This window comes from Cryptomeria japonica, chromosome 10 (assembly GCF_030272615.1).
Source record: "Cryptomeria japonica chromosome 10, Sugi_1.0, whole genome shotgun sequence".
In the NCBI taxonomy this organism is placed as follows: domain Eukaryota; kingdom Viridiplantae; phylum Streptophyta; class Pinopsida; order Cupressales; family Cupressaceae; genus Cryptomeria; species Cryptomeria japonica.
In genome coordinates, this window is record NC_081414.1 from 462,250,974 (window position 1) to 462,265,680 (window position 14,707).

The following is a 14,707-nucleotide window of genomic DNA, read 5'->3' on the forward strand; positions in this document are numbered from 1 at the left end:
ATTGACAAGTATATAAACTACTTTTCCTCTCCTAGAAAGGGAGGTAAGAGGAAGGAAGTAGGCAAGAGCAAGGCGCGAAAGCAATATTCAAACATACAAACATTCAAGCATTCAAGCATTCCTTCAAGCAATTGAGTATTCTAAGTTTCCATTCAAGGCTAGGTGTTGCATTCAAGACAAGGATTCAACCATTGAAGAGGAGATCACATACAACATACAACATACTACATACATTACACCTTCGCATGTAAGAATACAAACATTCTTACAACAAGGTATCAGTACTTGTTTACATTACAAACATTTACATTTACAGAATTCTCATTTCTTGGTTAATTCCAAAACCGGGGTTTGACCTAAAGGCAAACCCCTCATCCCTAAACCCCCAATCATCCTCTCTTTTCTGTGTGTAGGTTGCAGGTACGCGGCTGTAATTGAAGATCTGGAATCCTTGTGCAGAGATGAACAGATCCCCCTTCGTTTCATGGATTTTTCGAAGGACCGTGTGCACGCCGGGCGCCATCGTCCCATCAACTTTTGCTCAAATTTGCAGAACAGCACCGCCTCGACATTTTACTACTAATTCCAGGTCCACAGCTTCATCCCATATCCCTATCTCTGTTTATAAGCAAATATTTCCTACTTTACATGCATTCTTAGTTCAATCATCCTATCTACATTCTTTACAAAAGAGGGTATACTTGATGTCTTAACCCTTGAAACTCATTCAGAATCCAATCTTGCATTGTGTGGGATTGGATCTTGTGGGTTTCAACCCCTCTTTTGAATGTAAAGTCTCCCCTAAGTGAAAACCATCAACCCTAGTGACTCTCCCTTCTCTCTCCTTGGAGTTGGGGAGGGGAGAACAACTAGGGTTCAATTTTTTCACTTTACATTTTGGTGAACCCGACGTGAACATCCTAATTTTGATTATTCATGGTTAGATCTGAAAAATTCGCTTCCTTAATTACATTTCCATGTTTGATCTTTTGCAAATTTTAGAGGTTAATTGCATAAAAACCCTAAAATTTTCTTTTTAGTAATTGAGCTTGTGAAATGTTTAATTGTTAATGCTTGTTTCAGATCTACCCTTCTATTACAATTGTCTTTGTGCTTTAATTCTGAAAATTAAGTGGTTAAGTGTCAAAACCCTAATTTTTAAAACCCTCTTGATTCAACCTTTGACTGATAATTTCACTAATCAAAACACCTCCAAATCGGCTGTAACTTTGGATTCCGCAACAAAATCATAATATCTCTCATCCTTGAAAATTTTGAAAAAAGTTGCGAGGACCGTGTGCACCCCGAGCGCCATCGTCCCCGACATTTTTTCTGAAATTTCGGGAGCTAGATCTTACTGTATTTTTTTGCTAAAATCCAGAATTTTGGCTGATTTTATCAATTTTAACACTTTCAAAATTAAAGTCAAAGTTGGTCTAGTGATTGCTTGGATAAAGGCTTCTAATCATTCAAAAAATTGTTGAAATTAAAATTCATATCAAAATTGTGGTTCTTACTGTCCTAAATCTGAAAAGTGTGTTGGCATTCATTCGAAATTTCAGTGCTTTATTCAAATTTTTGCAGTTTGTGACTTTTGAAATTAAGTGTTTAATTGCGGCAACCTTGATTTCCACTTTCAAATTCGAATTTTGCATGAAATCGAGTCAACTTTTAAATTTCAAAACTTGCATTGCTTTCAGTATTCCCTCTAAAATCATAAAATTCAAAATTTCAGTTTCCCTCTCTTTTTCAAAATTCAAATTTTACATTTTTCAACAATCTTGGTAGGGTTCAATTTCGAGATTGCAACTTTAATTTGGCCTATCTACAGATCGTAAAATCACTCAATTTTTTCAGATTAGCTTTAAAATCATCATAACTTTCATCCCTGAAAAATTTTGAAAAAAGTTGCGAGGACCGTGTGCACTCCGTTCGCCACGGTCCCTGACATTTTTTCCAAAATTTCGGGAGATTGTCTTGATTGCATTTAACAGCTTAAATCTAGGAGATTGGCTGATTTTATTGAAATTTGCTACCTCTAAAATTCAAAATCTTCTCTCTCCCTTTAGTGCATGAGTTTTACAACAATAAGCCCTACTTACACTATTCCCGTTAGACGAAGCCTTAGAATTAAGTCTTTCCAAGGTGTAATTACCGAGGAGATGGAACCTAATTTGAATGGCCTTTTTAATAAGGACATGGGTAATTCCTCTAATCCTCTTAATGATGAAGAAGCTCTCCATGAGGTTTCTATAGAACAACTTTCAAAATTGGATAACCAATTTGATGATTTTCGACAATGGATGTCTCAAGAATACCCTGATAGTGAAGCTCTTTCGTTAATTGAGGGTCTAAAACGTATGGTTCAAAGTGATAAGAATGGAATTGATATTTTGCATGGTATTGCACACATTGTGGATTTGAATGTGATGCCAATGAAAAGTTGTGCCGAAACCTTAGGTTATACACAACCTCCTACTCAAGTTAATCATTCTATTCCTTTGACAACTTCTATTGCTAGTATACCTACTTTTACATCAAACATAATGACTACTTCAATACAAGACATTCCTCCTATGATCACTAGTCATGGGGGCAATCCCTCTTCTTCAATCAACCCTCTTCCTTCATTCAATCCAACTTCTTCATTCATTCCTTCAATGAGTGTCCCTATTTCATCTCCACAAATGAACCTAGCGCAAGGGGGCAATTCATTTAACCCTTCCATTCCTCCTTGTAGTGTTCCTCCTTTCCAATCATCTCCTATGACTAACTATCATAGTGTTCCACCACCTTACTCTCTACCTTCTTTCAATAACATAACACCTCCATCACAATCTAACACATCTAATATGAACTCTTCGACTGAAGCGACCATTAACAATCTTGCACAAACTGTCTCTTCTTTACAGCAACAAATTGCCTCTATGAATCAATCTAAGTTTAGTGTGCCCACATTTGATGTTGCGAGCCCACTTTCTCTTGACATTGTTCAAGCTATCCCCCCTAAACATGTTGAAATCCCGCATTTGGAGCTTTATAATGGTAAGGGTGATCCTCTAACACATGTTAAGACCTTTCAAACAATATGTACTGATTTTTCTTATGACCAAAGGTTGCTTGCAAAACTGTTTACTAGAACATTAAGAGATAAAGCCCTACAATGGTATTGCTCGTTGCCTTCCTATTCTATTACTTCTTTCGAACAACTTGCCAATGCTTTTATTCAACAATTTCAAAACAATATAAGTCCTAAAGTTACTTTGATTGATTTAATGCATTGTAAACAAGGTGTTAAAGAAAAAGTGACTGATTTCATTGGTAGATATAAGCATTTGTATGCTCAAATTTCTTTTCCAGTACCTAACAATGATATTCAAAGAATCTTTATTTCTAATTTACAAAAAGATATTAGAGAAAAACTTCTATTTTCTGAGTTTACTTCTTTCCAACAGTTGTGCGCAACTCTTCACAATTATCAACTGACTGTGAGTCAAATGGAACAAGCAAATCCTATGGCTCCGAGTGATAAGGGTGATAGTAGTCAACAACCATTTGGGAATTTTAAACTGAACAGAGAGTCCATTAAATTCAATGAAAACATCATCAACAACAATGTGAATGCAGCATCAGGTGTGCCTCCTATTTCTAAGTTTTTCAAGAAAGAAGGAAAGTTTACTCCTTTGAATGAATCATTGCATAGTATTATGAATAAGTTATTGGAACAAAATGTGCTTACTCTTCCCCCTATAAGGCAAATAGATCCTGCAAAGATTAATTCACCCTATTTTGATAACAAATCTTTTTGTCAATTTCATCGTCATCCTGGGCATGATACTGAGAAATGTTTTGCTTTAAAGGGAAAAATTCAAGATTTGATTGATAATAATACTATCTCTGTTTCTGGTGTGAATGATAAAGGCAACAAATATGTAGCTCCTCCAAACCAAAATCTTCAGATTTTTACTGATCCATTGCCTTCTCATACCTCTAATGCGATTGATACTAATGATTCCTCTGTCTCACTTGATGATCTTGTGTCTATGACTCTGAATGTGATTAACTTTGTAGAGTAGCAGAAAATCCCTAAAGAACCTTCCATCACATTTGATTCCAGTGAAACTATCAGGGCACCTGATGGTCCTTTATATATAGTTGCAAAAGTCAAGAACACACCTTGCCGTGGAGTGCTTGTTGATCCTTCTTGTATAGTTAATGTCATTACTGAAGAATTTCTTTTTAGTTTGCAATTGAATCAAGTGATCTATGACGAAACAAATGTGGTTGTGAAATTATTTGATGCATTTTCTTCTCCTGCAATTGGTTCTATTACATTGCCTATTGAGGTCCATAACAAATCCCTTGATGTGGACTTTGCTATTATTCCATCATTCGAACAATTTCGTGTGAAGCTAGGCTATCCTTGGCTATCTTCCATGAAAGCTATTGCTTCTCCTATTCACAAGTGTTTGAAATTTCCCCATAATGGTGAAGTTGTTACTGTCAATCATAGTCTCTTTAAACCAACTGAAAGAACTTCTAGCATTCCTATTGATTACTTTTGGCCTAAACAATTCCAATCTCTTCCTTCGTGAAGTGATCATCTTTTTAAATCTTGTCAAAAGTGGAAAAAAGATATGATCCTATCTCTAAGTGAACCTAGAACACCCAAACTTGACATTCCTATTATTCTTGAGAAGGAAGTTCTTCCTTTGAAAGATAAAACCAATGTCTTTCCTCAAGAAGATTCCCAACCCATTCCTATGGATGTGACTATGCCTATGCCGAATAAACCTTCTAAAGGTAGACCTATCCCTCCTCATCATGATGGACTTGGTCTCCTTCCTAAACCAAATATTCCTCCCTTATATGGAGCAGTTCCTCCTCAAGAAGATAAAACCAATGTCTTTCCTCAAGAAGATTCCCAACCCATTCCTATGGATGTGACTATGCCTATGCCGAATAAACCTTCTAAAGGTAGACCTATCCCTCCTCGTCATGATGGACTTGGTCTCCTTCCTAAACCAAATATTCCTCCCTTATATGGAGCAGTTCCTCCTCCTTCCTCTTATGGAGAGAAGAGACCTTCCTCTTCTCCTATTGTTCAACCTAAGAGACCACAACCTAAACACCCAAGTGATAAGGATGAGAACATTCCTCCTCCTCAATCTTCTCAACTTCCTACTAAGACTAGACAAAATCGTTCTGCACGTGAACGCCGACGAAAGTGTCATCTTAGAGCTCAGGCAGCTGCTTCTCAAACTTTGCAATCCCCAAAAACAACTTCAGCTAGTATTATTCCATTTTCTCCTCAGCCGACGATTGAGCCGAAATCTCCTAAACATAAGATGCATGATGGTCTTGATCCTGTGCGAGTTAAAGATCCTATTTTTATAAATCTTGATGATGATATAGATGAAAATGTTATTCATGATGAAAATGTTACTCCTGTTCATTCTGATAGTGAATATGAATATGTTGATGTTGATAACAATTTATCTAACGAATTTTCTAAAGCACTTATCCTAGCTCCTAGACAGGAACAACGTGGCTTGGAACATGAACATAGCCCTTGTTTGGATCTTGTGATAGCTCCATCTGCTGTGCTGGATGTTCCTCCTCTAGCATGTTTCCTGCCTTCCCAAAATATTGATCAGCAAGATCGGGGGGTAGATGACGTACTAGACTAGTACATTAGTATAGCAGACTCTCTCCTCCTCTCTTGATCTCTTTTGTTATTTCTGCTATGTGTTATTCTCATTCTTCTATTTGTTGCCCTTAGTGTTGTCTACTTGAGGACGATGCAAACCATTGAGATCTCTTTTGGTCTCTCTCATGTTGACTCAAAAGACACATGTGTTCCCTTCTTCTAGGTGACCTTCCTTGATTGGGGAATGAAGAACAATTATGCATACATGCATATGATATACATGAATTATCATACAGCATACTGACCCCGAGGAAAGCGAAGTCACCTTGTGCTTTGTGTTTTGTGTCTATTATCCTTGGGCTTATCTCACACTTGGGGGCTAAATCCTTGTGATAACATGCTCCTTTCCCTTCTCATTTCTTATATGTATCACTACCTTAAAGCAATCACCCCCGGTGAGGCGTGTGCGATCGCTTTAACGTAGGGGGGCATACATCCCGTTCATATCTTTTCAAGATACTTGAAAGTTTCTTGGCGAATTTAGCTTTGCCTTGAAAATTTTTGATATCTTTCTTGCATGACTCATAGTGAGGGAACCTTACAACTGACAGTCATGGTTCTCCCTCGTGATCTTCCCTTTTACTTTGTCAATCGAATTCGTAAGATCCTTAGTCCACTGGGGGCTTGGTGTATCTTGCCTCCTTGACGTGGTGAAAGTTTTTCAATGTTGTTTCCTTGTACTTTACCAGAAGTATGAGTGTACGCTTATACTCCCACTAAAGTGGGGGCTAAATGTAGCGTCCTAAAATTGTGACACTTGCAATTTCGACTACATTTGGGTCTTCACGATGGCGGCGCAATGTTGAACCTGAATGGAGACCCCGAAACCTGTTTATAACACCAAAAACTACATTTTTCTGCACCCTGGCCTGATCCCTCCTTGCACCCTGCTGTCCCGGGAGGTGGGACCATGGTGCCCAGTGCCTTCGTCCTTCAGGACTAGGGCGCCCAGTGCCCTGGTCCCCCAGGACCATGGCGCCCAGCGCCCTAGTCCCTGGCCCTATTTTGGGCCCGATCTCTTTTGGGCATCAGGTCTTTAAGTTTGCAAATTGGAAAATAATGTTTCCTGGTCGGCCTAAGGTCGGGAAAATCAATCTATCAGCCCTAATTGACAAGTATATAAACTACTTTTCCTCTCCTAGAAATGGAGGTAAGAGGAAGGAAGTAGGCAAGAGCAAGGCGCAAAAGCGATATTCAAACATACAAACATTCAAGCATTCAAGCATTCCTTCAAGCAATTGATTATTCTAAGTCTCCATTCAAGGCTAGGTGTTGCATTCAAGACAAGGATTCAACCATTGAAGAGGAGATCACATACAACATACAACATACTACATACATTATACCTTCGCATGTAAGAATACAAACATTCTTACAACAAGGTATCAGTACTTGTTTACATTACAAACATTTACATTTACAGCATTCTCATTTCTTGGTTAATTCCAAAACCGGGGTTTGACCTAAAGGCAAACCCCTCATCCCTAACTCCCCAATCATCCTCTTTTCTCTGTGTGTAGGTTGTAGGTACGTGGCTATAATTGAAGATCTGGAATCCTTGTGCAGAGATGAACAGATCCCCCTTCATTTCGCAGATTTTTCGGAGGACTGTGTGCACGCCGGGCGCCATCGTCCCATCAACTTTCGCTCAAATTTGCAGAACAGCACCGCCTTGACATTTTACTGCTAATTCTAGGTCCGCAGCTTCATCCCATATCTCTATCTCTATTTATAAGAGAATATTTCCTACTTTACATGCATTCTTAGTTCAATCATCCTATCTACATTCTTTACAAAAGAGGGTATCCTTGATGTCTTAACCCTTGAAACTCATTCAGAATCCAATCTTGCATTGTGTGGGATTGGATCTTGTGGGTTTCAACCCCTCTTTTGAATGTAAAGTCTCCCCTAAGTGAAAACCATCAACCCTAGTGACTCTCCCTTCTCTCTCCTTGGAGTTGGGGAGGGGAGAACAACTAGGGTTCGATTTTTCCGCTTTACAACAAGGCACAACAAATCTTGGATTATGGTATCCTAAAGATGAAAATTTTGATATATATGCACACACAGATGCAAATTGGGCAGGAGATGTGGATGATAGAAAAAGCACCACTGGAGTAGCATTCTTTCTTGGAAAGAGATTAGTTTCTTGGTTAAGTAAGAAACAGAGTTGTACATCTTTATCAACAGTAGAATCAGAATATGTTGCAGCAGCAACAAACTATACACAAGTACTTTGGCTTAAGCAAATGTTGAAAGACATAAAGGTAAAATGAAAGGAACCTATTACTATATATTGTGATAACACTACAACAATTGATATATCTAAGAATCCAGTATTACATTCTAAAACAAAACATGTTTCTATCAAACTAAATTTTCTAAGGGAAAAAGTTGAAGAAAAGGAGATAAAACTGGTTTATGTGAATACTAAAGAATAGCTTGCAGATATTTTCACAAAACCTTTACCTAAGGAAACTTTTGAGTATCTCAGAGATCAGCTCGGAGTCTTACCTCCACCGATAGAGACTTAGACAATTGATGATTGTCATCAACCGACAGAATCTAATGAACAAATCTTTTATTCCGGTATTTGATGAGGAAGCTACCTCCTAGGGGGAGTAGTTGGTATATCGAATTGGTTGGTATTTTGTATGAACTTGATTTTTTTTACTTTGGCATTTGATGTCAAAGGGGGAGAGATATATGGAAAAACATTAGGGAGAGATGTATGAAAATGCATTATCTTTTTGAAGAGAGATTGGTATGAGATATTACTCCCAAGGGGAGAAATGGAGATTGTTGTTTTTTTGTACTTGGCATTTCTATTTTGGCACTTTGATGGTTTTTCCATCTTGTGTTGCCATCAATGCCAAAGGGGGATATTGTTGGTATTCTGGTATGGTTTTGTCATTGATGTCAACACCTGCTAAATACACCTACTTTGGAGATCCAGCATCATTCACCGACAAACAATAAACTGTGCAAATAGTCACCGGTATATGGTTAACCGGTAGGATATAATGTTCACCGATACCTGCATTGACATGGAAGACACTTGGTAATGTTGAAGACATCATGTGGACACTTTACTTTGAAGTAGTAATCATTGGTATATTCTTATTTGCATATTTTCTTTTACCGGCAAATAGGTCTAGGTTATCTAGGGTTACACCGGCAGGTTTATCTTTTCCAGATTAGCATGGCACGCTTTGGAGATGATTTATTATTGTTGTAAATGCATTAAGCCTACATGTTCAATTGGTTATTGCATCAGATATTGTATTATTTGTAAAATGTTTTATTGTAATATCTTGTAGAGTCGACCTACTAAAATTGGTCTTAGGGTATGGTATAAATGTAAGATCTTATTTGTAAGATCAAGTGTGGAATGCGAAAAAGATTTAAGGAAGGGTATATGTGAGATCAAGCAGAGATATACATGAAGACATCATTTGAAGGTGAAGTTAGGTTTTTGTAGAAGCATATCAGCATTACACAGGTACTGAATCTAGCATATGAAGATGCTATTTTGTGCAGTACATTCTCATTGGATTTAACCATCCAACTATAGTTAGTGTGACTCCCATTTGTGATTGAGCAGTGAGCTCTAGGCTGTTGGCCTTTCTGCATGTGCAGACCCCTCTTTGTACACTTACTATCTACAGTAGTATCATCTGATTGTGGGTAAGGTTTCCCACCGTGGTTTTTCCCCTTACAGGGTTTCCATGTACAAATATTGGTGTCATGTGTTGTGGATGACTTTATGTTTATGTTTCATGCATTAATTCTTACCAGTATAGAAATTTTTTGTTAACACTGTTTACCGACATACCTAACTGTCTTATCGGTATTAAGCATTAAGTTTGTTAATAAGATTTTGGTTTGAATTTATTAGACAACTGATTCACCCCCCCCCCCCTCTCAGTTGTCTCTGGGACCTACAAGATCTTCATCAAAAGCTCTATCGGTGAAACCCTCACCAGAACCAGAAATCAAGCTTCTAAGCAAATAGGATAACATCCAATCACCAGACCAAAACCAACTGAATGAATATGAACATGGGTATCATGAACAAGCCAATTCTATTACCAAACTATACCAGAGCCTACTGGATCATGTCGGATCCAAATCAACCAGAAACCACTCAACCTACCGAGACCAGAAGGGTGCCAGTAAAGCATCCAAATAGCTAGTGTTGGCATCAATGACAGAACATCATTGCAACACATAATCAATTCCACCAAATGGCCAACAATATCTTTCACTCGAATGTTGGTGAGAAAAGTTGTTTGATTTCTCAGATTGATGAAAGTTGGTTGTGGCATAGAAGGATGTGTCAGGTTAATTTTGACTACATGATTAGGATAAGTTCTACTCAAGCTATTAGAGATTTTCCTAAGATTGTGAAGCTTGTTAATCCGGTATATAAAGAATGTCATATGGGAAAGCAAACAAGAAATTCATTTATAAGGAAGTTGTATTCATCTAATGGATTGCTAGATCTTGTTCATACTAACTTATTTGGTCCTACTAGAGTGAGAAGCATGCAGGGTGATAGATATTTCATGTTGTTGATTTATGATTATTCAAGGATGATGTGGGCTAATTTTCTAAGGGAGAAATCAAAAGCATTGAAAAAATTCAAGATATTCAAAGTTAGAGTGGAGACTGAGATAGGACTGAAGCTGAAGTGTCTAAGATCTGACAGAGGAGGTGAATTTACATCAGGATAATTTGATACATTCTATGAGAGGAATGGAATTAGAAGATAGTTATCTGCTCCTAGAACCCCTCAGTAGAATGGAGTTGTTGAAAGGAAGAATATAACTATCTTGGATGCTGCAAGGACTATGTCGATTGAAGGAAATTTTGTACAAACCTTTTGGAGAGAAGTTGTTAGCACTTTTGTTTACACATTCAATCAGGTGCATATTAAAGGTGATTCTAGTAAGACTCCTTATGAGCTATGTGTAATACCCTAAAAATGGTCACCTAAACCATGGGCCCCGAATCTCGACAAAATCACCAAGGTCCTAACCAAAGGCAAATAAATCAACCTTGAGCACCTAATTAATTAATTCTTCAATCATTAATGTTAGATGGAAAGTAAATCACTCTATATTAATTAAATATTTATTTAATTAATTAAATCATTTTGATCAATTATCCTATTTATTTAATTAAATATCCTAGCATATTTAATTAATTAATAAATTTGTCATTTAATCACAAAAAAAAAATTAATTTACAAAAAGAGATTAATCACAAAAAAGGAATTAATTTACAAAAAGAGATTTATCACAAAAAGAGGAATTAATCTGCAAAAGAAAGAGTTAAATTGAAAACAAGAGAAAAAAAATAAATTGAGAGAATAAATCAAACTTAAGATATTTCTTTTTTTGAAATTGAGATCACTTGAAAAATCAGAAAAACAATTAAATTGAATTAATCGTTTTCTCTAAAATTAAAACTCAAAGCTTTTGAGGAAAGAGGTTCAGTTGCATTGTAAAGGCTTTTTCTAATAAATTATTTTGAGAAAATTAAAGGAAAGTGCATGGAATCACCTATTTGTATCTCAAGTGCTTGGAATCAACTAGATTTATCTCTAATGCAGACTCCGACTTATAATCAAAATGCATTCAATCAAGCTATAATTGGAATCCATGTCAAGATTAACTGGGTCTAATCTCTCAATTATTTCAATTATCCTAAAATGTGCTTCTTCTTGAGGAATCTCAACCTCTCATTGTTAATTGATCTAGACCATTGGTCTCTCTTTTGAGTCTCTATAAATTCCACCTTCATCTCTCATTCAAAACACCCTAGAGATTTATTATTATTATGCAGTTTTTGCTCTGGAGTCATTGAAGATATTTTGCTTTGAGATTATTGCATCTTAGTTTAGCTTTTTACATATTTAGTTTAATTATGATTGCTTGATTTCATTTAGCTTAGTATTCATTAATCTAGCTTAATATTCATTCATCTAGCTTAATCTTGCACATCTAGCTTAATATTGCATCCATTTATCTTAATCTTATGCTCATATAGATTAAATCCTTAGTCTTGGTGTAGTCTAGTCACTGGCATTGCTTAGACAAATCTGAGAGCAATTCTATACTCGCATCTTTTAGAAGGCAATAGGTTGATTTGTTATGGTTTTTATATTCATGATTATATCTATCTAACCATGCATGCAATTACTTAATTGAAGTGTTGTGTCTTACAACTTACAAATACTTATTCCACTTTTCACACACACATTTTTGGCACCCACCATGGGACAAAAGACTACATCTTTCGGCCTCACAGATTAACTTACTTCTATTTTTTAGATTTATTTTTTGAATTTTTCCGTACAGCTTTTGTAAAAAACTCATACGAGTTTTCACAGATGCCTGAATAACAAACTACAGGTATCATATGATTCATCACAAATTATCGTACAGCTCGGTGAGAATGCTCATATGGTATTCTGGTTTTTGGTATTAAAATATACTGTAATTTTGGGGTTTTTCTTATTGAATTTTGATGGTACTAATGCTAATCCTGTCTTGTTTTCGGTTTGTCTGAGAGATTTTGATAGCCTAATCAGTTTTTGTAAAGTGCTTGTCAAAGAACACGCCTATCGCACAAAAACAATATGACTATTGATTCATTGTTTTTGCAGGTTGGCTGAGGAGATTCAACTGAACAATGTGTATTCTTTAAACTTAAATTGATATCTAGTTATGAACAAATATGTCTTTTGTGTTTTAAGAAAAATCTAAGAGGTAGGAGAGTATGCTCTTGTCTGCACAGATAATTAGAAATCTAGACCCTCAAAGTTTGAGATTTGTGTACCTTTAGCGGGCTTGTCATAGTGGGAAAAATTAATCACCCTGTGAGAACAACCCAAGTGAGTACAACTAGACCTGAGCATTCCAAATCACTATAATAAATAGGCCTCTGGTGATTAAAGTCCTAGAGGACAGGATTATTTGAGTTTTCTCTTTGAGATCTCTCATATCGAACATTTGGTAGGGTCTCGCAGTCTCAGTCACGTTTACATGACTACAACTTGTTTCAGTAGCTTATCGGGCTATAGGCCTCAATCATGCTTGCATGACTTCAAGAGGTAATTTTGAACGGGATTCTTGACTAAGACCTATAAGATAGAGGTGATAACTCAATGATAAACAATAAGTACCTAACTGGTACTCAAAAGGGGGGGTGAATCAGTACAGGCACAAATTCTTTTCACAAACCGGTTTGACTGCAAACACTGCAAATGTCTGACATGCAGTAACACAGGACTAAAACAAAGTGCAATCGGTAAAGCTAAGAATGACTATGACAAGCATTAATCGGTTAATCACTTAACTTTCCACTCAACTTAATACTACACTTCCATTTCACCCTTATGCATGAATAGGTAATCTATCATCAAAAATATAATAATAGCTACCTAAGCATGATTTACCTTCAGACACAAATCACTTAAATCATCACATGAAAAATACAACACATGACACATAGATTTTTCATGTGAAAACGCAACTAGGAAAAACCACGGTGGGGATGAATACCCACAAGCTGCTTTTGAACTCTTTAGAAGTCCACTTTGTTAGGAGCCTAGTCCGGTTAGAGACTGGTACAATAGGTTCTGCTAGGAACCGATCCTGTTAGAGATCGCCCAATTAAGGGATGGCTATATACCCGGTTAAGGGATAAACCTTGTTAGTGGTTACCTTTTTAGAGGATTTCAAGAACTCAATGAGTTTGAATCACCCTGTTAAAGGATTTACAGCAAACTAGTTAAGGCTACCCGGTAAAGGGATTTTCCAACTATTGAAGTGGTTAAAGATCAACAGGTATTACAATGATTTGATAATAGCACTCAATGCCTAATGCAGATCCACTTAAGTTCCTTCCTTCTACACACACATTATGCAGGAATCAATCTTCTTATCTCATCTAGTCTGGCAAGAATCATGTATCACTGCACTTAGATACACACACACCATTTTCCAACAATCTTAGAAAGAAACACAACATCGACCTTATAGGAAACAGATAGGTTGGTAACATAAACCCTAAACCCTAAAACATTTAGGTTAAGTAATTCAAACGGTTCAATCCTGACCATTGAACACATTGCATTGAATACAAAATTCTTGAACATATCTCAAGACATTCTCCATCATTCATTCTTCACTGCTTTCATGGCGGCTTGTAACCCATCATGCATTCTCCATCGTTTACAGAGACTTTGCATATTCTGGAGGTAGATAGGATCGATCTCCTTCATGCAAGATCCTTCACGCACTCAAGATGACGTGGCAACACGATTGATTCTTCATTACAATACTGACTCATCACACAATATCATCGGTTGAGTCACATAGGCTTGGAACACTTCAACCAAAAACCCTGAGGTTGAGACTACCAACCGGTAGTCATGCAAAACTTCCATAAGTCGGTTCTCATACCAACATGTCGGTTCATCTTTTCACATATACCAATTCACAATGTTATACTGGTTCTCTCATAGCCAGTTGATGTAATGCCCCGCTAGGAAACCCCTAAGGGTTTAAGTTAAAAACACTCGAATAAAGTGTAAATAATTTTTTTTTTTATAACAATAATAATTACGAATGTTAATAATGAGAGTATTACTGATAAGTTACAACATTAAGATAATTTGAAGTTGTCTCAAAGTTATCTCTAACTAGATAACACAGCGGAAGGCTAGCGATCCTAAGGAGTTTCCCAACACGACTACATAACCTTACACCTAACTCAACTTGCGTCATTTGATCCATCTAACTGGATATCTTAATTGCGAGATAATGCATAAGACATGATTATATATATGTTCAATGATATGACATCTTAGAATTTTAGGAAGCGATCATTTACTTTGGGTGGTTAGGAGGCCATTGAGAGGTTATTTACTCAATGCACTTTAACACCTATTTAATTTAAGAGGCCTCCCTTAAGGTACAATGTGAT